The sequence below is a fragment of the Mauremys mutica genome, chromosome 2, assembly GCF_020497125.1.
Source record: "Mauremys mutica isolate MM-2020 ecotype Southern chromosome 2, ASM2049712v1, whole genome shotgun sequence".
Classification (NCBI taxonomy): Eukaryota; Metazoa; Chordata; order Testudines; family Geoemydidae; genus Mauremys; species Mauremys mutica.
The window spans coordinates 122,527,985-122,554,146 of record NC_059073.1 but is presented as its reverse complement, the minus strand read 5'-3'; the positions used below and the strand labels follow the sequence as shown (position 1 = coordinate 122,554,146).

General features: G+C 44.3%; 1 long non-coding RNA gene across 2 annotated transcripts in view; it reads left to right on the top strand.

Moving 5' to 3' along the window:
* The first annotated feature begins 2,238 nt into the window (after window positions 1–2,238).
* Window positions 2,239–26,162, top strand: part of LOC123364779 — a 124,188-nt gene continuing 100,264 nt past the window's right edge. For both annotated transcript variants that reach the window (XR_006577279.1, XR_006577278.1), the window contains exon 1: window positions 2,239–2,431. This is a non-coding gene — a long non-coding RNA (uncharacterized LOC123364779). The remainder of the gene's footprint in view (window positions 2,432–26,162) is intronic.

The window sequence follows — 26,162 nt, the reverse complement described above, 5'->3', positions numbered from 1 at the left end:
CCCCTGGGCTAGAGAGAGATAGAGACAAAGTTTACTGATGTTCTGAGTCAGCCACTGAATCAGATTTCAAGCAATATGTTGTTGACATAATTCTTAAATAAAGAGCATCTCACTGAACCCCAAGACTCCCTGCTACCTTGGGGATATATGAACTTTCTGAACCACCTGAGTCTGCAAAACTGGACTAGATTTTTCTCAAGAATAGGCTTTCTCACCCGTGTTTGATGCTTCCTCCTTCCATTCCGAGTAGAATGATTTTGAGGGCAACCTTTCTTTCAGCCCTGTGGTACCAGAGGGAACCTGGAAGTGCTGTGATGCACAAACAGGAGAGAAAAATGAGGGAGAGAGAAAGTGGGTTTAGTTTAAGGTTTAGTGACCATTTTGCTTCATTCTTCTTTTAAGTGACCTGTTTTCACTCATCTCCAACTAAGGTCTTGATCACTCCCTCTGGATCTGAGCATGGAGGGGTACCTACTGGGCACGGATTTTCCTCTTTCCTTGGGGAGAGGGTTCAACCAGTTTCATGGGAGCATCCTTCCTACCTCTAGATTGTATGGATGGCTCTGTATGAGTCTGGAGATCCGTGCAGGGAGGAGGGATCAGGGTCAGATGCATATTGGCACCCCGCACCCAACCCTGCAGAGCTTAAAAACAACACGGTTATACAGGCACTGTATTGTTTGTCTGTGGCCTACATCCTCAGTTGGAGATCTGCCTTTAAGGTGGGTTTAAGGCAGAGGTGGATTAAGGTTTCCTGGGGCCCTGGACCAGAGCAAGGGTGGGAGAGGGGGCCCTCCCCACCTCTTCCACTTGTGGTCCTGCCCTGTTCTGCCTCTTTCACATGTGACCCTGCTTATGGCCCCACCCCATTCAGCCCCTTCCCTGGGCCCACCCCGTTCCACCCAGGGTCCCCCTCATTCCACTCCCCTACTGCGGCTCTAAGACCAGAGAAGCTCTGTACCCCTGCTGCGGCCCAGCCTGGAGACCGCAGCAGGTAGCGAGAGCTCCTCCCATCCTGGGGTTGCAGGGGGGGGTCCCATTTCTGGGGCTTTCCTTGTTGCCCCCAGCTTCTTCCAGGGATGGGGTCGAGGAGTTCTGGGGTCTTCCACTGAGGCCCCAGGTTCTACCAGGGATGGGGGTGCTGAAGGCTTCCCCTGCTGCCCCCTGGCTTCTGCTGGGGTCAGGCGGCACTGGGCTCTTCCCCTGCCGCCCCCCATCAGGAAAGGAGTCCGGGGGTGCTGGGGGCTTCCTCCGCAGCTATTCCCAACCCACCCAGCCACCGGAGAGTGGGGTCAGAGATATGGGATGGGGGAGGGGACTTCCCCCACTGCCACACCTGGAGTGGCTGCTGGGGAACAGTGTCGGGGATGTGGGAGGCTTCCCCCGCTGCCGCCACCCTGCCCACTTGGTGCTGCTGCCTGGGAGCAGGGCTGGGGTGTGGGCTCTTTCCCTGCCTGCCTGGGGCGCCAGGGCCCCGGGGCCTGGGCCCCACAGATCCAGTGGCTAACCTGTCACTGGTTCAATGGGTACTGCTAGCTAGGGAAGCCTGGTAGTGTAGCCTATCAGGGTGTGAGGGGGGGACTGCTTGTGACACAGGAGTGTGGAGGCACAAGGCCTTTGTTTAGTTGTTCTGGGCTTCTCACTGTCCCCCCATGATCCATGAAGAATTTGGGGGCTCTGAAGATTGGTGGATTGGCCCTATAGCCTGTTCTGCAGGGAGGCAAATTCTCACTGTGATATTAGGGAGAGAACTCATGAGGAGAATCTTGTAGATTTTCTCCTCTTCAGACTCCTTTTTTGATTTTTACCACAGAAGGAGCTGATTGGGCACAAAAAACTCTGAGCCAAAATGCTAATCAATGATCATCCATCAATCATTGTCAATAACAGTATTTGCCTTTATTTAGACATATTTCATCTGAAAACCCAAAGCACTCTATAAAGGCAGGTTATTATTTGCCCCTGAGGCAGGTTATTATTTACCCCTGAGGCACAAGGAGAGTAAGTGATTGACCCAAGAGCACACAGCAAACCAGGACTGCAATTCAGTTGACCAAAGGGGAAAAATAAATAAATTTCAAAGCCCCTTGAGCAGCAAATGTATATTTGTCACAGGGTAGCTGGTCTCTAGTGCCCTGGGACTGGAGCAGGTGAGCCCAATCCAGCTAATTAAAGCAGGCTGGGCTACACCTGGGTCTATAAAGGGCTGCTAGTAGGCAACTCTTGGGGGAAGGTTTGTGGCAGGCTGAGCCTTGGGTGGCAAAGGTCACACAGGAGTGTGGTGAGCCCTTGGGACAAAGCAGGGCTCAGGGAAGTAACCCTGCAGCTGCTGCTCTCAGGTGGAGAGCAGAGCTGGCTGAGGATAGGAAGCTATGAGGAGCTGGAGTGTCACAGATCCTTGGGCGGGGTGGCCCTGAAGCCTGGGAGCCAGGTACTGACTTAAAACTGTGTTCTGGTGGTTTGTATAACCTTGTTGGAATAGAATAAACCTCCTTAAGTGTGGGGCTAGGTGTGGCAGCATGGAGGCCGTCTCGGTGACAGACCCATAATCAGTTTACAATTTTCTACTTCTCAGTCAGACTCTATTTGTTTTGAACTGCTCTTCAGGATGACTGCTTGTCTAAGAATGTGGTGGTGGTTAGGAGGGAGGGGGTTTGCCCTGAAACATGCCCAGCTCCCAAAGAGAAGTGCAGAAAACTGAACTGAGTGAGTGAACTAAAGACTCTCAGATGACCTAACAAGCTAAAAGAATTCAAACAATGGGTAGTGCACGACCTGCCGCTGTACTCATTGCCTTGATGGTATGACTGCATCAGCTCATCCTCTGATTAGCTGAAACTGTTTTTACAGCAGGATGAAACAAAATTTTAGAGATGCAGTGCTACAGCTCATTCTTGTAATCGTTCCTCATGGAAATACACTTGACTCCTGTGAGTGGTCCATTTTGCATCAGTGGAACTATGCACATGAATAAAGATTACTCATGTAATTACTCAGGCTTACCGGCTGCAGTCTCTAGTGTCTCTATATCAGGGGTCGGCAACCTTTCAGAAGCGGTGTGCCGAGTCTTCATTTATTCACTCTAATCTAAGGTTTCGCGTGCCAGTAATACATTTTAATGTTTTTAGGAGGTCTCTCTAAGTCTATAAACTATTGTTGTATGTAAAGTAAACACATTTTTTAAATGTTTAAGAAGCTTCATTTAAAATTAAATTAAACTGCAGATCTTATCAGTTTAGTGCAGTGGTTCTTATCCTGGAGTGCACGCACCCCTGGGGGCAGGGCTGGTGCAAGGATATTTTGTGCCCTAGGCAAAACTTCCACCTTGTGCCCCCCTGCACATCAGTTCATTGAGGGGCAAATCCTAACGAGCCTTTATAGACCCCAGGAGCCAGTGCCCAAGGGCTGCTCCCCAGACCAGGTTCCCCCCTCCCTGCCTGCTGAACTCCCCTGGAGGGTGCACAGCCCCCCCACGAGCCCAGCCCACCCCACCCAGGTGGTCCCTGCCCCAAGCCCACTCACTGGCTTTGGGCTGCTGCATCAGCTCAGCAGGGAGGAGCCGCCTTCCAGAGGCACCGGAGAGCCAACGCATCCCGCTTGTGGCAGCAGTGAGCCCCAGCCATGGAGGAGCCGGCGCAGTGCAGGGAGGCAGCAGCTCTGCAAAGGCAGCGGCACCACTAGCGGGGAGCAGCTGTGCCCTCCTGCCCAGGCTGCGGCCTGGCGCCCCTCCGGGGGCACCTGCAGGCTGCAGTGGATGTATGCGGGCACCAGCCCCAATGTGCCCCCCGGCTCCTCCCTCGCCTAGGGTTACCATATTTCAATAATCAAAAAAGAGGGGAGCCCTGCCCTAGCCCCCATCCACTCCCTCCCACTTCTCACCCCAAATGTGCCCATCAGAACCCCCAACCCCCCCTGCTCCTTGTCCCCTGACTGCCCCCTCCTGGAACCTCTGCCCCTAACTGCCCCCCAGAACCCCACCCCCTACCTAAGCCTCCCTGCTCCTTGTCCCCTAACTGCCCCCCTAGGACCCTACCTGTCCCCTGACTGCCCCAACCCTTATCCACACCCCTGCCCCCAGACAGACCCCCGGGACTCCCACACCCCATCCAACCACTCCCCGCCCCCTGACAGGACCCCCAGAACTCCCAACCCATCCAACCCTCCCCCTGCTCCCTGACTGCCCCCCAGGACTCCCCTTACCATGCTCATGCCGGTCAGATGCTGGCTCCATGTGAAGCCCCTCCCTTGCAGAGTGCTGAGGCAGCGGGAGGGGCAGTGGCGGTGGCTCACACTTCCAGGAGCCGCAGAACCCAAGTGCGGTGAGGGGGGAGCTGGGGGGGCACGCCTGCCCAGGCTGCGGCCCGGTGCCCCCCTGGGGGACTCCTGCAGCAGATGCATGCAGGCGGCAGTCCCGTGTGCTCCTCGGCTCCTCCCTCACTACGCTCGGGCTCTGCAGCTCTGGGGAGTGTGAGCCACCACCGCTGTCCCTCCTGCAGCAGGCTCAGGGTCCCGCGCCCCGGTGGCTCACGCTCTTGGGAGCTGCAGAACCCGAGCACGGTGAGCGGGGAGCCAGGGAATGCATCTGCCACTGGTCTGGGGTCCTGGCCCCCAGCCCCGCTCAGCCTCCTGCTGGCTGAGTGAATGGAACCCCAGGCTGGCAGGATGCTGGTCAGCAGCCGTGTGCCAGGCAAAATCGGCTCGCATGCCACAGGTTGACGACCCCCTGCTCTACATACAGGTTCTTAGAGAATTAGGGTTGTATTTTTAGGTGATGTGTAATGTGATATAACTGCACACACAAGAGAACTTACCCACACTCTACTTATGTACAGAGAAATCTAGGTTGGTGTAATTTAGGGCATGTCTACACTTTAAAAAAAAAAGTGTTCTTAACTTGGATTAAAGTAGCCGTGAAGGTGTGGCAACTTGGGTTAGCAGCTCAAGGAAGAGGAGCCTTGTGTTGAATTTGTGCTGCTAACCTAAATAAAAAAATCTTGTGTTGCCCCATCTTCATTACTATTTTAACCCGAGTTTGTTAACGCATGTTAGCTAACCAAGTTAAGAACATCTCCCTCCACCCCCGCCTTTGTTTTTTTCTTCCTTCAGTGTAGACATAACCTCATATGCTCAGGAGGCAGAGAAAGGTATCCACGGGAAAGCAGCCCCCCACTCTTCTCATTTCCATCTTTTGGTTTCTCTGCTTGTCAGTTACACAAAATTAGATCTCTTTATGCATTGGAAGAGTGGACATAAGTATGTACAAGGGAGTCAAAATTAGTATAAGGAGATCTAAGGTAAAGCAGCAAGCACATCTCAGTAGCAGTCACAACATTAATCCATAAATGCCTCTATATCCACCACCAAATGAGAGAGTCCTCCAGTGTGGTTTCTTTTCTTTGTCTCCACGGATGCAGCTGCCCCTGAAACCTTCCCCCACCCCCATCCTTAGATGAGGATTGCACGGTGCAGAGGAGCTCTGCAAGGAAGTCTTGACTACTAGATACTATGCAGTATTAATAATTTTCCCACCTGTTCCCTACAAAATTGGTAGTGGAAATGGTGTGCAGTCCTTCTCCCCATACCACTACTACCTGTGGATCTGGGACCCTTCAGATGGTATAGTACTTCAATATATGTGGGGGTTGGGGACAGTGGGTGATTTTTTGTGTGTGTGTGCCTGGGGAGGAGCTGAACCATTCACAAAAGGTCTCCGTGCATCAATGTAAAGGATGCTATTTGCTACTGAAGCAAAACATGTAGCTTCCTATAAAGCTTCTTTGAAAATTAGGAGGGGAAGAAAAGCCTGATATGAGCTGACTTAGAAAAGTGATAAAGGATTACATGTCTCAAAGTTTGTTACTAAATATCATTGATCCTTTGATTGTGATTATTGACAGTTAAGTGTGGCAGAAAGTGCTTTTGTCCCTTTGAAATGCTCAGCAGCCTTCTAAATAAACCCAACCAAAAATACATTACATCTGATAACAACATGCCTGGAAGGTGTAGGTTACTATGAGAATTGTTGTATCATGATTTCTCAGTGATTGTGTTATCTCAAGACAGCATGGAAAACATATTCTTGATGATCAAACATCATTCTCTATTAATACACTGAAAGTTTAAAATCAAATATATTGAAAATGGTCTTTTCTTCTTGCTACTGCTTTATTTTTTCTGGTTTAACCATTGAGTTCTGTCTCAGCCAGCTTGTTTTCTGACTAATCTTGACTGTAGAAAGCATTTTATTTTTAAATAGAAGAAACACTAAACATAATCTTAATGTACAATTAGTGATGGGACTGGAATTCTTCAGTCTTCTTGCCCTCTTAGCCTTGTGCCTTCCATTAACTGTATCTTTAGGATACTATCTGAGCCATTGGATGATTGTAAGAAAACAAGACATCTCAATGTCTGTCTCCTGTATACACAGTAGCAGAGCACAGAAGTACTCTGCTCTCATGTGAACATTATGAACGCTGTTAAATGTTCTTCTTCACTTGTTCTGCTTAGGGTCAAGTTTGCCCCTGGCCACATTGAGAGAAGTGCTTTCTTTTTAATGTACGTATCTATTCACCAGATTAATGTATTGTTAACTATTGTATGGTGCCGAGTCTTTCAAGGTAAAGTAATTGTGCTTCCATGAATTTATCTTTGAATGTTGTTGAATACATAAATGAACAAGGGCTCTCAAAAAAACAATGAATGATCCCTATTTTAATCACAGAAAAATTATAAATTTCTTCTCAAAAGGAAAATATAATTAAAAATAACATGCGTTTGTAAGGTTTTAGTCTGTAAATACTTTAAAATGAGATTAGATCATAGAAACATAAAAATTACTAAAATGACCCTAATTTTGTTTGAGTACTTTACACATCAAAAGTGAAATAGGATTCTTAAAAAAAAAAAACACTTTCTTTTTCACATAGTAAATCTGTACTAAATAGAGGAAATAATAATAATCCTTCCTTTATTGTAGAGTCATTAAGGTCATATTGAAGCTTTCATTATAATGAATTTTTTTCACATTTGTAACTTTTTTCTGACTATTCCTGCTATTGAGGATAACTTTTCCATGCTTGCTCTGAGTTCAGAGGTAAATATTCTTTTGAAAACTTATCCATTCAGGTATATTTTCAATTATGGAAGGTAAAAATGAATATGTTTTCTGCTGTACAATTTTATTAACTCTTTGTTCACAAATTTTCTCCCAGAGTAAGCTGATACAGCTTCATTGATAGAGCTGTACTGATTTACAGCTGCAGACATGGCCTTTTAAGCTAAAATTTTCTAGGTGGCTAGTCCTCATCAAGAACCAATCTGTAGCCTGATTTGCAAAAGTATTTTTAAAGTACCACAATTAAAAGCAATTGAAAAATCAGTTTAGCACAAAGTAAAACTTTCATACTGCAATTTGCGGAGTGATTATGGGGAAAATGTAAATATTTAATAGCAATGTTACTGATGTAGTTACTTACTTTTTTAGTGATGTTTCCCTGTAGAGAGAGAGCTGCCTAAGCTGTTAATTATATAAATGTGAAGATGTTCAGTGAAATCAGCGGACAGATTTGAGGTCCATTTTTCTTTATTGTTAAACTAATCAATTACATTAAATATATACACATACTTTAATATGTTAAAGTTACAATTATGATCATGCAGTCTTAGAAAGCCATGACAACACTTCCACTCTAATATGATAAAAGCTAGCACTTGGGGGGCGGGAACAAGCAGACTTAACAGAAATATCTCCCTTCCTCCTAGGACTATAAAAGAACAATTCTCCAGCTACCATCATTCCTTTAATGGGTTTGGATAAGAGGCATTCAGGGATATGACATAATTAGGGCTGACTGAAAAAATTCTGTGTTTTCTATTGAAAACAATTGTATTTTTTGGATAAATTAATATCTTTTACATCATTCACCTCGGTGCCCAGCCCATAGAGGAGAATGGGAGCATGAGGCTCCTAGGAGGTTCTGTGGCAGCATTTCAAAATACAAATATTTCAGATTTGGCTTTTTTTTTGGTTTTTAAATTTGTGCCAAAACCTCAAAAAAATAATAAAAAAAAACTTTACATGGGAGGAAAAAAATTCCCATTTTTCAACCCATTCTAGACATTATGCTCAAAGATATCCATGAGACTATTTCCCCAAACTTCCCTGGTAATGAGGCATTGGCAGGATTTTCTTTAGTGCAGCCATGACTATAAGGGAGCTCAGGTGATCCAATCAAATCTTCAGTTCTGACCTCTGTGTGCCACTCCTGATCCTTTTTGGGAACATGACAATGTTTATACTCAAAGCCAGTTGGGATGGCTTTCTCTTGAAGAGGAAGTCTACAGAATAATTTTTTTTTAAAAATTGTTGTTCTCATTACTTTCATTTCATCCCTTCTCCTTTTCATCCAACACTTCCCACAACAGATTTTAAAATAGGGCTTGATACAGTATCATTGTAAAAGCAACAAAGAATCCTGTGGCACCTTATAGACTAACAGACGTTTTGCAGCATGAGCTTTCGTGGGTGAATACCCACTTCTTCAGATTCAGCTTGCATCTGAAGAAGTGGGTATTCACCCTCACGAAAGCTCATGCTGCAAAACGTCTGTTAGTCTATAAGGTGCCACAGGATTCTTTGTTGCTTTTACAGATCCAGACTAACACGGCTACCCCTCTGATACTTAGTATCATTGTAGATTTTTTTCCCCATTGACTTCAATGGTCACTGGATCACAAACTATAGAGAGGCTTGGCATAATTCAGTTTTTATTTTTTCTTAGTTTTGATGGATAGTGATTATTTTAAAGCATTTTATTTAGATTTTAAATCAATTTAAATGTTCAGTTGTGGGAAATTTTAGGAAGAGTCAGACAATAGGGGGGTGTTTCAGACAATAACTGTTTAATGATGGTAGACATTGAGATTCAAAAAGTTAAATCTTTATAACCATTGAAACAAACTGTCAATATCAGGTGTCAAAATATAAAAAGTAAATATACTTAAGTCAAACTCTAAGTTCTCAAGCAGCACTTTTCTTACTTCGTGTGTCTGTAAATTTTAGTTATTGATGGAAATATTTTTTGTTTGTGTGGATTGGAAGATATTGACATTTACTGACACCAACGGAATCCTTCCAAGCCTACCTATACATTGGGGAACAGATCATCAGATAGCATGAACTGGTGTAGTGCCAATGATTTATACCAAGGGTCGGCAACCTTTCAGAAGTGGTGTGCCGAGTTTTCATTTATTCACTCTAATTTAAGGTTTTGCGTGCCAGTAATACATTTGAATGTTTTTAGAAGGTCTCTTTCTATAAGTCTATAATATATAACTAAACTATTGTTGTATGTAAAGTAAATAAGGTTTTTAAAATGTTTAGGAAGCTTTATTTAAAATTAAATTAAAATGCAGAGCCACACTGTTTTTTAGTCAAATTAGACCTAAGTGAACTAGCTGTGGTTTAGCTACATGTGCTGCAATCCCACCCCTAATTGCAGTACAGGCATACCCAAAGACTTCACTTAGCGGTGACCTGGCCTACCTAACTAATCATGGCCTACCTAACTAATCAACAGAACTCAAATTTCAAATATCCGCTATTCACAATGAACTGCTCAGAGACAAGCTTCAGACCAAGAGCTACTGTCAGAAATTGTATTCTGAATAGGTAATACATTTGAGAAAATCACAACCTGCTGGTGGACAATTCAGAAAAAGGGGCAAAATATCTACTCTATTGTCACAAATTATTCACTCAGCCTCAGTCCCAAAAGGAGACTGTCCAGATTTAAGATGCCCCTGAGCATATTTTACAGACTCTGTAAGATTAGGGCAAAGAGGCTGAATTCTAAAGGGGGAAGAGCCTTAGGACCACAACCCGCCTCAGTTATACCTACATAATGATGCCAGTAGGGTACATAATGATGCTAATGAGAGCAGAATTTGTAAGGCTCTGATGACTGCCACTCCCTGAATGACCTGCAAGGAGCATTGCCCTTCTTCTGCCAGGCAAAATCCCTATGTACAGGGTTAGGGAGTGTTCAGGGTGTGTCTGGGCAGCAAGGAATGCTGCTGTGCAGAGCCCAGCCCCTGAAGCCAGTCTGTCCCATTATTGGGGTTCTGTACTCTAACAAAGAACTGTAGCACCATAACGGGCTCTTACGAAGCAGAAGTGTTTTTAAGCAATCGTAACAACTAGGGTGACCAGATGTCCTCATTTTATAGGCACAGTCCTGATTTTTGGGTCTCTTTCTTATATAGGCTCCGATTACCCCCCACCTCCTGTCCCAATTTTTCACATTTGTTGTCTGGTCACCCTAGTAACAACAAGCACAAAAACATGCTATTTGCTCTGCCTTGACTCTAATTCCTTCTTGTCCTACCAGTTCCCCATCCAGGGCCGGCTCTACCATTTTTGCCGCCCCCAAAAAAGTCTGCCCAGACTGTGCCGCCCCAAGAATGGACGGAATGCCACCCCTTAGCATGTGCCGTTCCAGGCACATGCTTCCTCCGCTGGTGCCTGGAGCTGGCCCTGTCCCCATCTCAGTATAGCTTTTTTGCAGTGCCTACACAACAGTCCCAATCCTTGGGCCTAATCCCGACCAGTTTATTTACAAAGGTATTTAGGCACCTAACTTCCATTGATTTGAGGATGTAGGTGCCTAAATGCCTTTGAGGATCTGGGCCATGGTCTTTTAGGTTGCCGCCTCTTCCATCATTCTCCACTGCTCCAATTGCCATTCTGCTGTAGGGAAGAGAGAACAATGAGGTGGCCATATAAATGTTACATGGCTGACTGCAGGGGAAGTGATGCAGGGCTGTGCAGACCAGATGGGCTACAGGGCTCCTGTGGGCACCACAACTCAAAACATTGCTGTGTGCATGACAAATTCAGTGACATAATCCTTAAGATCACTGATATTCTAAGCAGGCCCCAACAGCTCCTTTCACCTCCAGGACTGATCTAGAATTATTTTATTAGCATTAATAATGGTCTCAATATTGTTATGAGGATTTTAAAATTATCTGTTGCTTGGAATCAGTCTTAATCAGGCAGCAAATGAAAATATTTTTCTTTTTGATGAATGGCAACATGAAGCACAAGGCAAGCTGTCCATGTTTTTATGCTGGAGAAATCGGTTCTTTCCAGGACTCTCCGCAATTTGTACCCTGGAACAGTCAGATACTCAGCACAGCTCTGGAATGGCTGTATGCTCTTAAATGGAGATGCAGCTACAGTAGAAGTTCAAATGGGTACTTTTCTGTGCAGTGAATGTAGGGATTTAGATGGGTAGCCCTTGCTTACTATAACAATGTGAATTTCACATTTTAACTCCTTGCATGGTACTTGGAGGTAAAAACAGAGACGTTACACATCTATAACATTTTGGGTTGCACTCAAGCTGGGCAGTAATTCCCAGCTCATGGAGATGTACCTGCACTAGCGCTGAGTTAGCTAGTGTGGTAAAACCAGAGTGTAGCTGCAGTGGTGGGAGGGGTTAGCAGCAGGGCCGGCTCCAGACCCCAGCACGCCAAGCGCACGCGTGGGGTGGCATTTTGCCGGGAGGGCAGCAGTCATGCCTGTGGGAGGTCCACCGGAGCCGCGGGACCAGCGGACCTCCCGTAGGCATGACTGCGGAGGGTGCGTTGGTCCCGCGGCTCCGGTGGACCTCCCGCAGGCATGACTGCGGAGGGTCCGGTGGTCCCGCGGCTCAGGTGGACCTCCCGCAGGCATGACTGCAAGAGGTCCCCCGGAACCGCGGACCGGCGACCGGCAGCGTGCCCCCTGCGGCGTGCTGCCGTGCTTGGGGCGGCCAAATTCCTAGAGCCGCCCCTGGTTAGCAGCCCTGAGAATGCGCCAGTCTGAGACACTAAATAAGCACTGGGAGGGTGACTAGCCCATCCTGCCACTTGCGCTGCTACAGTTACCTGCCCTTGCTGCTAAAAATGAAGTGTATGTCTCCTGGAGATGGGGATTACACCCCCAACACGTAGTGTAAACATATTGTGTGTGTGTGTGTGTATGTGCGGGGCCCCTTCATTCAGAGGATCTCAAACTGCTTTACAAACATTAATACCCCCAGCTCACATTTTGGTTAACTAGACATTTTATAGGGATAGCGAAACAGATACACAGATGTTTAAGTGACTCGTCTAGGGTCACGCACAGATCCTGTCTTCCATTCTCCCTCCTGTAAACATTCAGCCCTTACACAGATATAAATTAACGGTATAATCTAATGTTGTAATTCACAGGAGTGGTGTTTTTGTGGCTAAATAGCAAGGCTGATAAGGAAAGGGAATAATGGGCTGTCAGTGACATTGACTTCAATCAATGTCAACATGTTATTTTAATGATCCATATAAGAAATAATGAGGTTGCTTTTGTAATTTGTTTTCAGGGAATGTATTTTTTCAGTTGATTGCAGATCAACCATCTTAATGTTATATCTCTTGGTCCATGAGGAACTTTTTAAACACACAAAAATAATCAATACTCTCAACTATAAACTTAATCCTGATTATCCTAATAAAGAAAAGGAATTTTCGGGAAAGGGAGAGTAGCTTGGAATCTAAAAACATGTTGGCTCCAGTGGCAGGTGACCATTTTGGTAACAAGCCAAGCCAAACTTCTGGATCTAAACACAATTGAATTTTGAATGTTTGAAATCCAGGTCTGAAATGTGAGGCTTGGGCCGGTCAGGAAAATTCCTAATGAGAGAGTACAGCAGCAAGTTTGTAAGCCTGATGGAATTCATGTATTTAAGTTTGAAGCTGAAGGTCACTGTAGCTCCAATCACTAAGGGCTATTCAACTCCCATTCAGGCCAAAGGGAATCTTTCTCTTTCTATTTGGAATAGAATTAGGCCTTAAGTCTTGGCATTGGAAAAGTATTTTATTCTCTCTGAGTGCATGTTAAGTTCCAAAAATCCACCTGGAAACAGGAAATACTAATGTCCGAGAATCCACCCACAAAGAGAAGTCTTCACAGTATTATCTCCTGTAAAGAATCTAAAAAGTTTTACCAGACTTCTTTTCTTGAGGGCATTTGGTATCCACTACAAACTACTCATCTTTTTTAATAACAATCTAGGGCCATTACTGTTTTCTGCATTCATGACAATATACTTCATGGCATCTTTAACAGACAATATGTCATATGTGTTAGAAAGTGCTACTGAGTGCATCTTCTAGCTGAGGCTCATATCCTATAATGCAGTATGCATTGATCACCTACATTGTTAAAAGAACATATATGATTAATTTTTTTCTTTGTCATCAGTATAGTTTACAAAATAGGGACACAACACTTAGTATATCACAGAACATACTGTAAATGTAGATCTGTGGAATATGAAGGAACACACAGAATTCAGTGTCTGCAATAAATTTTCAGTACACTGAGCCAGCCAGAAGAGAAAAAAAAACTCTTCCATAAACCACAGTATATTTTTGGTAGGGTTATTGATGAAGTCATTGGGAGAGGGCACAAACTTGTATTTCACTATTTAGCTATAGTTGACCCATTTTAACCCAAGTTAAAAATGTGCCCTAATGACAGATCAGTAAATCCAAGGAGAGAGAGGTTATGTCTGCATACCCAGAAACATGCCTGATGTCCGCTCTTTTGTGTAGTTCAGATCTGAATCTCTTGCCTAGAAATTTTTACATTTGAATCAGTACAGAGACCATGATGCACTTCCAGAAACTACCCTTCCCATGAAACAAGAAGAATGTTAACTGTTGTGAATTTCTTTCTCAAAGCCTTGGCAATCCTATTGTTACAAAACCATGAAAACCTCTTTAACTCCCTTCAGTGTTTTGTATTTAAATGTTCATTTTGGAGACTTTACTGATTCAGCTGTCAGTCATCTGACCTGGTGAGTCATTTGTGGTTGACTAAATGGGAGTCTGCAAGACGCTATAAATTGTTGTAAAGTTGCTTGATAGGGCAAGTTGTTTCATATTTTACTTACAGGTCATTCCTTACTTGCCTTGGTGGGATGTTATATAACAGTGGTATTTTGGATGCATTTATGTACAATGACTATCATTTACAATGGAAATGTATATTCGTGCAATGTACAGTTGTAATGATATCAAGGGTTCTTTTCTCCTTAGTCACTTGAAAAGGTAGAAAGGGAAACAAACTTTAAAAAAATGTTTTCCTGCACTTTGTTTAACCTGACTCAGAATATATTTATGAGAATCTTGCTGCTGGACTGAATGGCAACAGTCTAATTACTAATACCTGTGGGGTGGAAATAATTGATCTTTAATAACAAAAATTAAAAGCTTATTCCACACCCTGAGACACACATGAGTCACCGAGAGACTAGGCTATATGAATTGCCACACAAGTCATTTACATCTGTTTGGAGAAGCCTGGTTCTCGAGATTCTCTTGACACAGACATGTATGTTGTTGGCTGCATTTTTGTTTTACATGTCTGTTTTTACCCCAAAGATCCTGTACCTTCCCTCTTCTTCAGCTTTCCAACCATGTTCCCTGAGGGCAGTCTCCTCTCCATTCACATAAGCAGATAGGGGCTTTACCCTCCCCTATTTCCTGTAAACAATTGGAGAGTGCTGCTTTCTTTGAGTCAGATGTAAGAAGAGGTTGATGTTTTTCTAAATATTAGTGTGGAGATGACAAAAACTATGGGGAAAAATAGTCATTTCAGCATTGTTTATATTTTTAATACAACATAAATTCTGCCTAGTGCATAAGAGGAAAGATTAAACCCTTAAGGGAACTACATGGTTGCCTTGAATAATCCAATGACTTCTGCTTTCACTTTTCTGTCACTGTGAATGTTTTTACAAAGTATGTAAATAATCTTTAGGGTGCCTATAAGTCTCTGGTGGCAAAATAAATGAGTGCTTAGAATGTTTACATGAAAGAACAAGATCTACTGAAACCTATTCAAGAGGAAGAGTAGTTGATAAATGTGGAGCAAAGTGCTTTTTAATTTTTTTTTAATATTAGCTTTCTTTTTCTAGTAACTTTCCTCACTGAAAGGTTTCCTTTGCATCTTTTTGATTACCTCTCTTCTCTAGTTTTTGTCTAGACTCTCTATCGTGTCTTGCCTCTTTCTTCCAGAGCTTAGTGTTTTCATAGAACTGAGCAAGACACTCATTATATTGGCGAGGAGGAGGAGAACTCTCTACATCCATAGCATTGTCCTTCACTGAGGATTTTTGTCCTCCAGTTCACCAAGAAGGTCCACAGACTCATGGTCCTTCTAGACACCTTACTTCTAGAAACTCATACATCTACAACTTTTAAAAGCACCCTCTTCTCTCTGTGACTGGCCAGCAGACTGCATCCTAAACTATCAGACTCTGTCATGGTCAGTGAGCCATATATTTGGGCTTGATTAGTGCAATTTCCCATATCTATGAAAGAAGCTGCTTACTTGAAAAAGCTCCATTTAGAACAAAACTCAGCAGTCTTGTGCCTTTTCCTTGGGATCAGTAGGTTTTGGAGGCTGAAAGTTTAAGAAGCTTGCAAATTCATAAACTCCAGGCATGTGCAGAATTTCTATTGATGTTAACTGAGAGATCTGCATGTCCAGGGAGAGAGTAGAATGAGAATATCTGAAAGATTTCAGTCTGTAGTCTTTAAGGTCTTTCACTTGTTTTGTCAATTGTGCATTCATTATTTTCCTGGCTTGACGTGGGTCTTATGAGTTTCAAAAAAGATGTGACGATTAATGACTAGCAAAAAAATAAAGAGTGCTCCCTCTATTTCTACAGAGTGCTTCATCAGTTATGATACACTAAGGCTGAAAATTGCCAGCAACTTAGTTTATTTTGCATGCCGAGTAGGTAAATTACTACTTGAAATCTTTGGTGTTATGTAATCTAGTTAACATTCTGAAACAATGAAAAGAAAATCACCAAGTATTTCTCAGAGTTAAACCAAGGTGCTATGAAGAATGAAACACATTGTTAGGTCAGACAACCAAATAGATTTCCCATTTCTGTTTTTATATAAATAGAAGTGCTGTGGAGAGTATCTTCCTTCCGTTGCCGGTATATTGAAAGAGGGATCTAGCCCTGGGTATTTTGGTCTGTTCTTGTCCAATCAGCTCTCTGATTATGGGGGCATGATGAATAATCTTAGGTACTTATATGGCCCCCATTACTGTAAAAATCTGAACACCTCCTATTTCTTAATGTATTTATCCCCACAACCACCCCATAAGGTATAACATTTTACATAAGGGAACTAAGGCACAGAGAGACTAAATGACTTGTCCAAGGTCACACCGAAAGTCTGTTCCAGGGCAGAGAACTGATGGGTATGGCTACACTGGCTAGTTGCAGCGCTGGAAAGCCTCCACCAGTGCTGCAATTAGTAAGTGGCCACACCTGCAGGGCACTTCCAGCGCTGCAACTCCCTGGCTGCAGCGCTGGCCGTACACCTCACTCAGCATGGGGAATAAGGATTCCAGCGCTGGTGCTGCAGCGCTGGTCATCAAGTGTGGCCACACACCAGCGCTGTGATTGGCCTCCAGGGTATAAGGATGTATCCCAGAATGCTTTTATAAATTACTCTCTTTGTTTTGTTATGCAGCCTCTCTTTGTTTTGTTATGAACGAGCTCCGCGCGGAGCTCCGTTGCCGCTGCTGCTTATCTAAAAAAACAAACAGAGCTCCTGTTTGCTGTGATCATCTGTACCTGGCTGTAAACAATCAAATGAGAGGCAGGCAGGGAGCGAATGAAACAGCGGGGAGTCGTGTTGGCTGCAGGCTGTTTGCAATTAAGAGTTAAGACTAAGGGGTCGGAAACATGTTCTGATTTTTCAAGGCAGGAAGCTAAACACACAGTGTTGGCTCCAAAAATCCCCTCTCTCTCTCCCCCCGCTCCCTGTCACACTAGACCCCACTCCACCCCCCTCTTTTGAAAAGCACGTTGCGCCCACTTGAATGCTGGGATAGCTGCCCATAATGCATCACTCCCAACAGCGCTGCAAATGCTGCAAATGTGGCCACACACCAGCGCTGGTAGCTGTGAGTGTGGCCACACACCAGCGCTGGCCCTGCACAGCTGGATGACCAGCGCTGCAAACCGTAAGTGTAGCCATACTGTAAGTGTCTCAAGTTCCAGGCTAGCACCCAAGCCACTGGACCATCCTTACCTACCACCTTCTTGGTTTCATTGTTGCTTTCTAGTAGGACAGTAGATACTCAACCAACCATGCTTGAGTTGCATGTGGCTTTGCCTAGCCCTATTTGCAGTTTTCTTAGTTGGAATAAGGAGTCATGTGGCATCCTGACTGTCCAGATGTGGAAAATAGCAATATATAACAAAAATGTAGGGGCAAGGCATGGTCATGCCTTGAAGGGCTTAAAACAGCCCGGGAAGAGGACCGAGAAGAAAAAAGATGGTCTGTTTGGGGAAAACAGCCACAGCTGTAGCCTGTGTATTTAGGACCCATCTGGCCCTTATAAGAGGGCAGTGGGCGAGAAGGAAGACACAGTCTCTGGTTGTGGAGAGGGATGGGCCTGGCTGCTGGGAGATGAGCAGGGTACTTAAAGTGAAACGGGGCTGGGGAGCTCCGTCCTGGAAACCACCCAGGCTGCAGGCCTTGTTAAAGGCCAAGAAGGGTACTGGGGTTGCAGAGGGGCAGCCCAAGGGTAGGCAGAGGCAGCAAGTCCAAACCCCCCTTGCCAGTGATGAGTTGCAATTATACTGCAGTCTGCCACAGTGAGTGGGGGCTAGATGGTGACTGGCAGTAGCCAAGAACTGAGGTGAGGTGGGGACAGGGGGTTGGGGGTTCCCCTAGGTGGGGAGACCCAGATTGTGGGTTGCTGCAGTGGGCAGAACCCTGGGTAAAAGGCACTGGGGTCTGGGAGGGACACGGGGGCCAGCGGCAGACGAGATACTGGCCTGCAGAGAGCGCTCTGGAGCTGGTGAAGAGCTAATTCCCGAGACAACCAGCAGGAGGTGCCACGCCGGTTAGGCGTCACCCCGCCACACACAGACATGCACCTAGATAGTAGGGACATCCCTAAAATCAGATGCTCTTTTCCCCTACTCACACTAAAGCCCCTCTGTGCATGCTGCAAGAATGGGTGGATGGGGTTAGGTGAGCTTGCCCACACTGCCAAACCACTCCCCAGGAATTCAGGTGGTTATGGAAATGCATGGAGTCGGTTAGTCCAGTGTGGGATCAAGTGTGAAGGAGCAGAGCTTCCAGAGACTTCTAGAAATCCTACCTGGTCCTGTCACATCCCCCCCACCCTCCAAGCCATGCACTCTTGAAGATCCTCCAAGTTTGGGGGTCTTGAACTTCCTGCTTCTTGGAAAGAAGAGAGATTTCCTCACCACCTTCTTACAAGGGATTATCTAGAGGAAACACTGATAATACAAACTTACACAGGTTATTTTTGAGTAGTGGAACATAAGGCCTTAAAATGTATCTGGGTTAATACTCTATTGGCATTAATATAGTGTTACTTATAGAGCTAGTTGGGGACATGATTTATTCCCTGTGAATTTTCAAGAAAAAACATGTCTTTTTGGTCCAAAAATTTTCTTTGACATTTTTCAGGTTATGGTTGAAAATCTGAAACACAAACTAAAAATGTTTTGTTTTTTGGTTGCTGAAACTCAATCCTTCTTTGTTTCCAGTAAAAATGCAGAAACTAGGTGAAGATGGAAGTTTTTTCACTAAAATTTCTGTTTCACTGAAAAGCCACTTTGAGTCAAAAGAGGAAACTTTCAATGGAAAAACTTCACCCAGTTCTAATTATGTATGATTTTAACAGTAGCCAAATACTTCTTGGCTCTTTACAGTACAAATAGCCAGGTATGGTCCTTGCTTCCAACCATCTAATTTTAGACATGACACTATAATTGGGGATAACTGTCAGGAGATGGTGCAGAGAAAGGACACGGTTTAGAAGCGTGAGATCACTAGGGGTGTATGTCTACATTGCAATTGAACATCCATGACTGGCCCATGTCCACTGACTCAGGCTTGAGCTGTGGGGTGGTAGAATTTCAGTGTTTTTGTTCAGGCTTGGGCTGGATCCTGGCTCTGGGACCCACCCACGTCATAGGACCCCGTCCCCTATAGTTACTGTAGCGCAGGGGTTCTCAAACTGGGGGCAGGACCCCTCAAGAGGTTGTGAGGTTATTACATGGGGGTGGGGTCACAAGTTGTCAGCCTCCACCCCAAACCCGACTTTGCCTCCAGCATTTGTAATGGTGTTAAATATATAAACAAGTGTGTTGTTAATTTATCAGGGGGGATCACTCTCAAAAGCTTGCTGTGTGAAAGGGATCACCAGTACAATAGTTTGAGAACCACTGCTGTAGTGATATGCACATCTTGGTGCCATTGGCTGGAATGGTAGCATGAGGGGCCCATGCTTAACATGCAGGAGTATATTCAACTGCTGGGAGGAATTTCAGCAGGCAACAATTCAGAAGAGCTGGCCCTGAATTGCATTTGTAGGTGGATGCTGAAATGATCTGGCTTTCTATATTGGTTTCTCTTCCTCATTATGAGACTTGCTGTGTGTTCCTATTATTGCTAAGTTGCGTGACTTCTCTTTCCTTATCTGTTTTTACCCCCTGATTATTTAATCAGAGTTTTGTAGGTAAGGACACATTACCACAGCCTTTTAAGATACATGAGAACTGTTTTTCTGCTACTAGATTTGATAGTCAGTAGTCAGTCATTACCTAGCTATCAGATAAGGCCCATCTGATTGGTGCATTTTATTCACTGCTGAATAAACATTTCTGATAACTTTATTTTTTTAATGGGAATAACTGAGAGTGGGACCCAGATAGTCCCTGCTGGAGATATGCCAGTTAAAAGGCTGACATTTGATTTTCTTCCAGTTCTCCTCTGTGATAAATATGGGGGGATTTATTTTCCCCTGTGTGTAATCTGAGTGGCATTTTTCTTTTCCTACTTTCAAGCTGCAAGCTTCACTTCTTTCTCCCCTTCATATTAATCATTCTGGGGTTGGCAAATTTGATAAGTGGTACCGTGAATTCAGGTTGAAATATACAGAACTGGTTTAGGCATCAGAAACACACCGGAGTCATTGAGTTGGGACCCTCCCTCGGCCCAATCAAAATATGCTAAATTCTCTTTAAAAAAGAGGGGGAAAGAAGGGTGAGGGGAAAACATACTGCAGAGGTCTGGTTAGAAAGAAAGAATCTTGCTCTCCCCAAACTTAACCAGGTGCTCTATAACTCTGGCCCAGATTCCAGTATTGTTACACTGAGCATGCACTAATTCCACTGACTTAATATTAAAATCTAGCCTTGCAGGAGTTGAGCCACTGGCTCTATCTTTTCTTTACTCCTACAATAGAATCGATAAAGGTGACTCCTTGTGCCCATGTGTCTCCAACTGTAGGGTTAAGGCCAATGTTTGAGGTGCCACCATTTCCTGCTAGGGAATCCCTTGCTTCTAAAAGGGCCAGCTTGTAAATAGAAAGCACGTTCTGTACCTCAAAACAATCCAACCAAACCCTACATAGTCATAATGGAAAGTCTTGTTACATGAAAGCCATTGTCTGAATGGTGACTATGGCTTATGTGTTGACCTTGAACCCAGTGCTGCTCCCATTGTACTCAGTAGCAAACCTCCTATTAACTTCAATGAGGCCCTGCTTCCCTAAATGCACTGTACATTCTTATTCATTGCACTAAAATTGAGAGAGAAAACAAGGATGGCAGTAGAAGCCAACCAAAAATGAACAAATGAATAATCTGTGCGGAGATACCGGTCTGTGGGCATGGAGTGACTATATAGCAACCCCAGCCAGCCAGCTCTGGAGTGCAGTGATGTGCCACCAAAATTTTAATAGACTACTCCCTCAGATCAGAGGTGATCACATTTCCTGAAGAAAATATCCATCTTACCACCCCCAAATTTCCATCCTTTCAGTATACTCCCACATCAATTCGGTTCTGTTTCTCCCCCCCCGGCACCCATACGGATCTTTCCATCCTTCCACTTCTCACCCTCTGGTCCAGTATCTTTCAGCCCAAGGCTTACCCAGTACCTCTTAAGTGGCTTCCTTATCTGGCAGCTGTTCTCCTCAGCATCAGGGGTGCAGCCATTACTGGCAGCTTTGACAGTGAAGAGACTCTGCTGCTCTGGCTACAGGCTGATTCGTTGGGTGGGGAGAGATTCCACTTCAGTGATACATTGGGTGGAATAGATCCTCTTTAGTTCTTGACATATATTTTCACATATTAATAACTTCCTGTCTTTATTCACTGGGATTCTACCTGTGAGCCAGACTGCTAAAGCATTTGTTCCTTCAGTCGCACCAAAACAACAAAGGGAAAAATGTGGCTTTCTCTGATCACCTGTCCTTGTTTCATTCCTGGCAGAGCTGCTTCTTTATTCAGATATTCCTGAAATAATGGGCTTGCAGTAAATATTAAGTATCGACTAGGTTAAGTAAAATAGATTTCACTTATTTTTCAAATTCTCAAATCTATCAACAGCATCAATGTTTTCAAGTTTAGGTGTGTATCAAGTTTAGCTTTAAATGCAATTAGTGTGCAACCTTCACTATACATAACTTCCTTTCTAAGTTTGCCGAACAGTTTTCATTCTAATCCCCATTTCAGTTGCTCATAACTTTCCAAAATTTTCATCTCTGAAATTTTCCAGCATTGGTCTCTGTCCAAATTCCATTTTAAAGTTTACACACTGTCTTCTTTTCCATTCTAACAGTCACCAAGAGCAGCAGCTCTTTCTGGTGTTCTAACATTAGTGTGGCACAATGGAGTGATAACTGTGCTAGAAGAATTATGTGGGGACATAATTAATAAACCTATTACACAGATTTGGAGACAGGAGTGCAGTGTTGACAAAGGGCAGGGCTTCAAGATAATGTTTCGTTTTTACCAGAAGCAGAATGAGCTAACACAATCTGTCACTTCCATGAACTGGGTCAGAATCCAGAATAGTGATTGCAATCTACTTAGCTGGCACTAGCACTGAAGATTGTTGCCTTTAGAAGGATAGGTTGGGCTGGGAGGGTTATTAGAAGGGATGGTTAATTCATTTGGGATAAACAACCCGGCTTTTTTTTTGTTCTTTTTCCAAAACCGTTATGGAATTGTTACTAGCGAACTGAATGTTCCTATTTTGTATAGCTATCTGATCAGTGAATGAAATCATTGAGAAAGGAAACCATCTGAGTGACATTGTTTTAAAAGTTTTGCTGAAAGCCAGTGAAGACTAACAGTAGTTCTACAGTGCTTAGGCATTTTGTTCTTGCTAACTATGTTCAGAATGCATTTGTATTATCACTCTGCAAAATCGGATTATCCTTAAATACAAACAACTAGTCAGTATGTCAGTGGGAACCATTACTGTCTGACAAGTTAGGCATACCATCCTGCATTACTGTAGCTGTGCAGGACTCTCAGCATGTCTCCACCTCAATTTTCCCACCTTGTAAGTGGGTAAGCATCGTTATCCCAATTTATGTAAAGTGCATTGAGGTCTAACTCTAAGTGCAATACAAGTGCTATGTGTTACAGCTTGAGCCAACTCCCAAGTCAATGGGAATTTTGCCTGAGTGTAAGGACTTTGTAAAAACTAGGGACTTCAGAATATGAGCTGTTGCTATTTCATAAAGGGTTAACTGGGAGAATTATATTTGATAAACTGCCACTCTACAATGAAAAATCTAGCAATATGTTTGTTTAGCTAACAGGGGTGGGGGTGGTGATGGCAGGGGGTCATCTTATTTTTCTAAAGATGACTGATGTTCTATTGAAGTCACCTCAGGGCAAATCAGATAGGAATCTGGAATCATGCAAGACCTCCTTTTGGGGGTGATGAAACCTCCTTTTGTTGGCTGCTGCTGTGTTGGTCCATCAGGTGTATCTGATAATTAAAGGTAAAAAGGCTGCTCTTCCCTACTGACCAAGGTAAAACAAAGCCTCTAATCAGGTGATACAATGCCAATGGATGGGTGCTTTCCTGTGTCCTCAGCCATCTGTAAACTCCAAGGCTTTTAAGGAAGTTTACATAAGTCTCTCACAAATAGCTTCCTTATTCTTTCCTTCTTCCAGGTGAGCTTTGAAAATGTACCTGTGAAGTAGGGGAGACACAATGGGAAGCACAGGTTTTGTGTTAGGACTGTCCCTTCAGAAATCCCCCACTTTACTATTGTGCTTTAGCCTGCTCAAAGCTGCCTATTTACACTGCCAGCAGTGTGCCTGCCTCAAAGACAGAGTTATCTGCAAAGCATCTCTTGAAATAAACAGACCCCTCCAACAAAAGGCAGGTATGTCAGGGGTCAGAAAGGTCAAATACTCATTTGGATTTTGCCCTGCAGTTTGGAACCTCTAGTACAAGAGTTGCCAATAATTTTTAAAGATAACCTGGAGGCAGCCCCCAGTAGGCAAAAAGTCATACAGGAATGCAAAGCACCTGTCAAAGTCTGTTCAGCGTACAGTGAACGGAGTAAAGGAACTTGGAGCTTATTACTTGCTCTTTGAATTTCTGACATAGTTTCATTGGGCTGGCTGGTTGCAGGCGTAGCGTTTGGAAAGAAAAATAACTGCTAGGGCAAGTACATGAAGTGTGTGAAATATGGGTTCAGTGGAGTGAGTTGAACATGTTTGTGACTGCTGTTCTTGTCACCGGGGTGTAGGTTAAATTTTGGAACAGGCTCTTCCTCATACTTCTGCTCATGTTCAAACCTATATACTAGGACACTGCTCACTGCTTGTGTGTCCCAGGCACCAGGTCAGTATTCAATATCCCCACAGCAGCCCCACTAGGAAAGCTACCCTGCCAAGAGCCAGTGCATTTCTCTCCATCTGAGTGCAGACCCCTCAGATTCTCAGCATCCAGTTGCGAGTACCATTAAAAAGCAGGTCTTTTCTAATATTTGTTACAACACCAGTTGCTGGAGAGAGCCAAAACATTTCATCAGAGGGAATGGACATGTGCACAAGCCCTTGTGTGGTATGTATGCTTCGCTCAATGTATCAAAAGGTTGTTTAGAAATCTTGAAGGGAGGGGAGGATGGATTGCTAAAGTCTGTATCGCATCTGTAGTTTATGTAATAATACGTGGACAGCAGGGTCAGATATAAAGATAGGGAGGTGATAGTGGTGAATCATTTAATTGGTGCTTGCTGTTTTGAGAGGAACATGAAATGAGCTTGTAACAGCCATGGGTAGTATTTCTTTTCTTTTACATATAAAGGGCCAAACTGGGTTCTTGGCTACACCTGTGCAACCCCATCAAAGTCCATGTGGTTATGCAGCTGTACCTGAGACTAGAATTTGGCTCTGATTTTAGATTTATTCAAACATATCAGCTGATAAGGTTCTGTGTACGTGACTAATAGTTATCAGCAGGGTTCAGAATTAGGTGCTCAGGTGAACAGCTACGTGCTCCCCATCCCATCCACACAGTGCTGCCTTGCAGACCTATTTTTGGTGGCTGCTAGTCTAGAGAATGTATAGACTGAGGCAGATTATGGGTTTGTGGGGCCCTGGGCCAGAGGAAGTGGGTGAGCCCCCTCCCGACCTCTTCCACCTGCAGTTCCCCCCTCTTCTGCTGGGGAGCAAGGTCAGAGCATGGGGGCTTCCCAGCTCCCTGGCAGGAGTGCTGGGTGGGCAGAGTGGATTGGGACATCAGGGTGCCCATTTTTCTGGGGGCTGCCCAATTGGCCTGGGTCTCATTGGCTCAGTGGCTAATCCACCACTGTGTATAGAGGGAATGGGAATCGGGGTTATGGTACCAGCAGCTGTGCCATGCCCACGGTGCTGCAACATTACCATCCTCACCAATTCAACAACCTGGGGCTGGATATGAAATATGAGATTTTCAGTCTCAGATTTACACTCAAGAGCAAGATGTGATGATGAGGGCAGATCGGTCTCTTTGTGGTTCTCCTCGTTCTCCTGGCTGCTAGGAGCAGGTGCTCTCTTCTAGCTGCTAGGTGGCTGAATTTGGGTGCATGGTCTCTCTCTCTGCTTGTTCTTACTATTTACAGCAGCACCTACTATGTGCTAGATGTTCCACAGATGCTCAAAAAGGAGTCAGGAACTTCCCTGTCCTGAGTGCTCACAACGTAAGGATAGACTGACACGAAGAAAGGGGAATAACAAAAAGATTTTCTAAAAATACAAATGTCATTTGTTCTTATTGGGGGAAGATGGGATACTGCACATTCCCTCTTTGTAGAGAAAGAGCAAGTATATCTCCTCTCTTTCCCCCTACCTCATCCCTCCAAAGAGGAATTCCATCTAACTTCAAAGAGACAATGGCAGGATTACCAAGTGGCTCCCACCCTCCCGTATCCATTTGATTAGCATTCCCCACTCTGCCAGACTGAGCCAGATGCTCTTCCATGAATGGCATTCTGCCTCCCCCAAGACAGAGTTTGTCCAGTGCTCATCTGCAGGCTTTAACAGCAAATCAGGCCATGTATGGGAGCAGCACTCTCTGCCAGGGGGAGGGAAGAATCCCATATTTCACATGAGCCATATGAAAAGATCCCAGAATTTGTGATACTCAAGTCATCTGTGAGTACTGGCAAGGCTGGTACTTGGTTAAAGGAACCCCAAAGCAGTAGCTGAGATTTGGGAATGCCTTACAGCTTCCTGCTTTTAGGGCTGTATGTTTTAACTTCAGTATTGCGTACCAAGGAATGTCCATTCAGGCTGTAGAAGAATAGTTTGAGTAAATCAGTCTCAAAGCAGCAAACAGAAGCCCTTCTAAATTCTGGAGAATCAAACACATCGAGCTCAAGTTTTCCTTCACTTACACCAGTTTTAACTCTACTGACTGCAATTTAAAAGGCTTGTCTTCATGGGGGGAGTGGGGAAGAGAGGTGGGAAGTCACAGTGGAGGGGGAAATGCACATTATGGGGCTGTGATTTCTAAAGTCCACTGACATGTTGTCCATTAATTGACCCATGTAGACTCTGCTGGTGTTCACTAACATTTGTTTAGTGTGCTTTAATGTAGTCTGTGATATACAGGATGTCAGAGCAGATAATCTAATGTTCCTTTCTATCCCTAAACTCCATGAATTAAGTATCTCTGGTCTCAGACAAATCAAATCTAAATAGAAGCTGGAAGGAAGATCAGACTTAGGATGTTAAACTAGAAACAAACTCTTGTATGTGGCT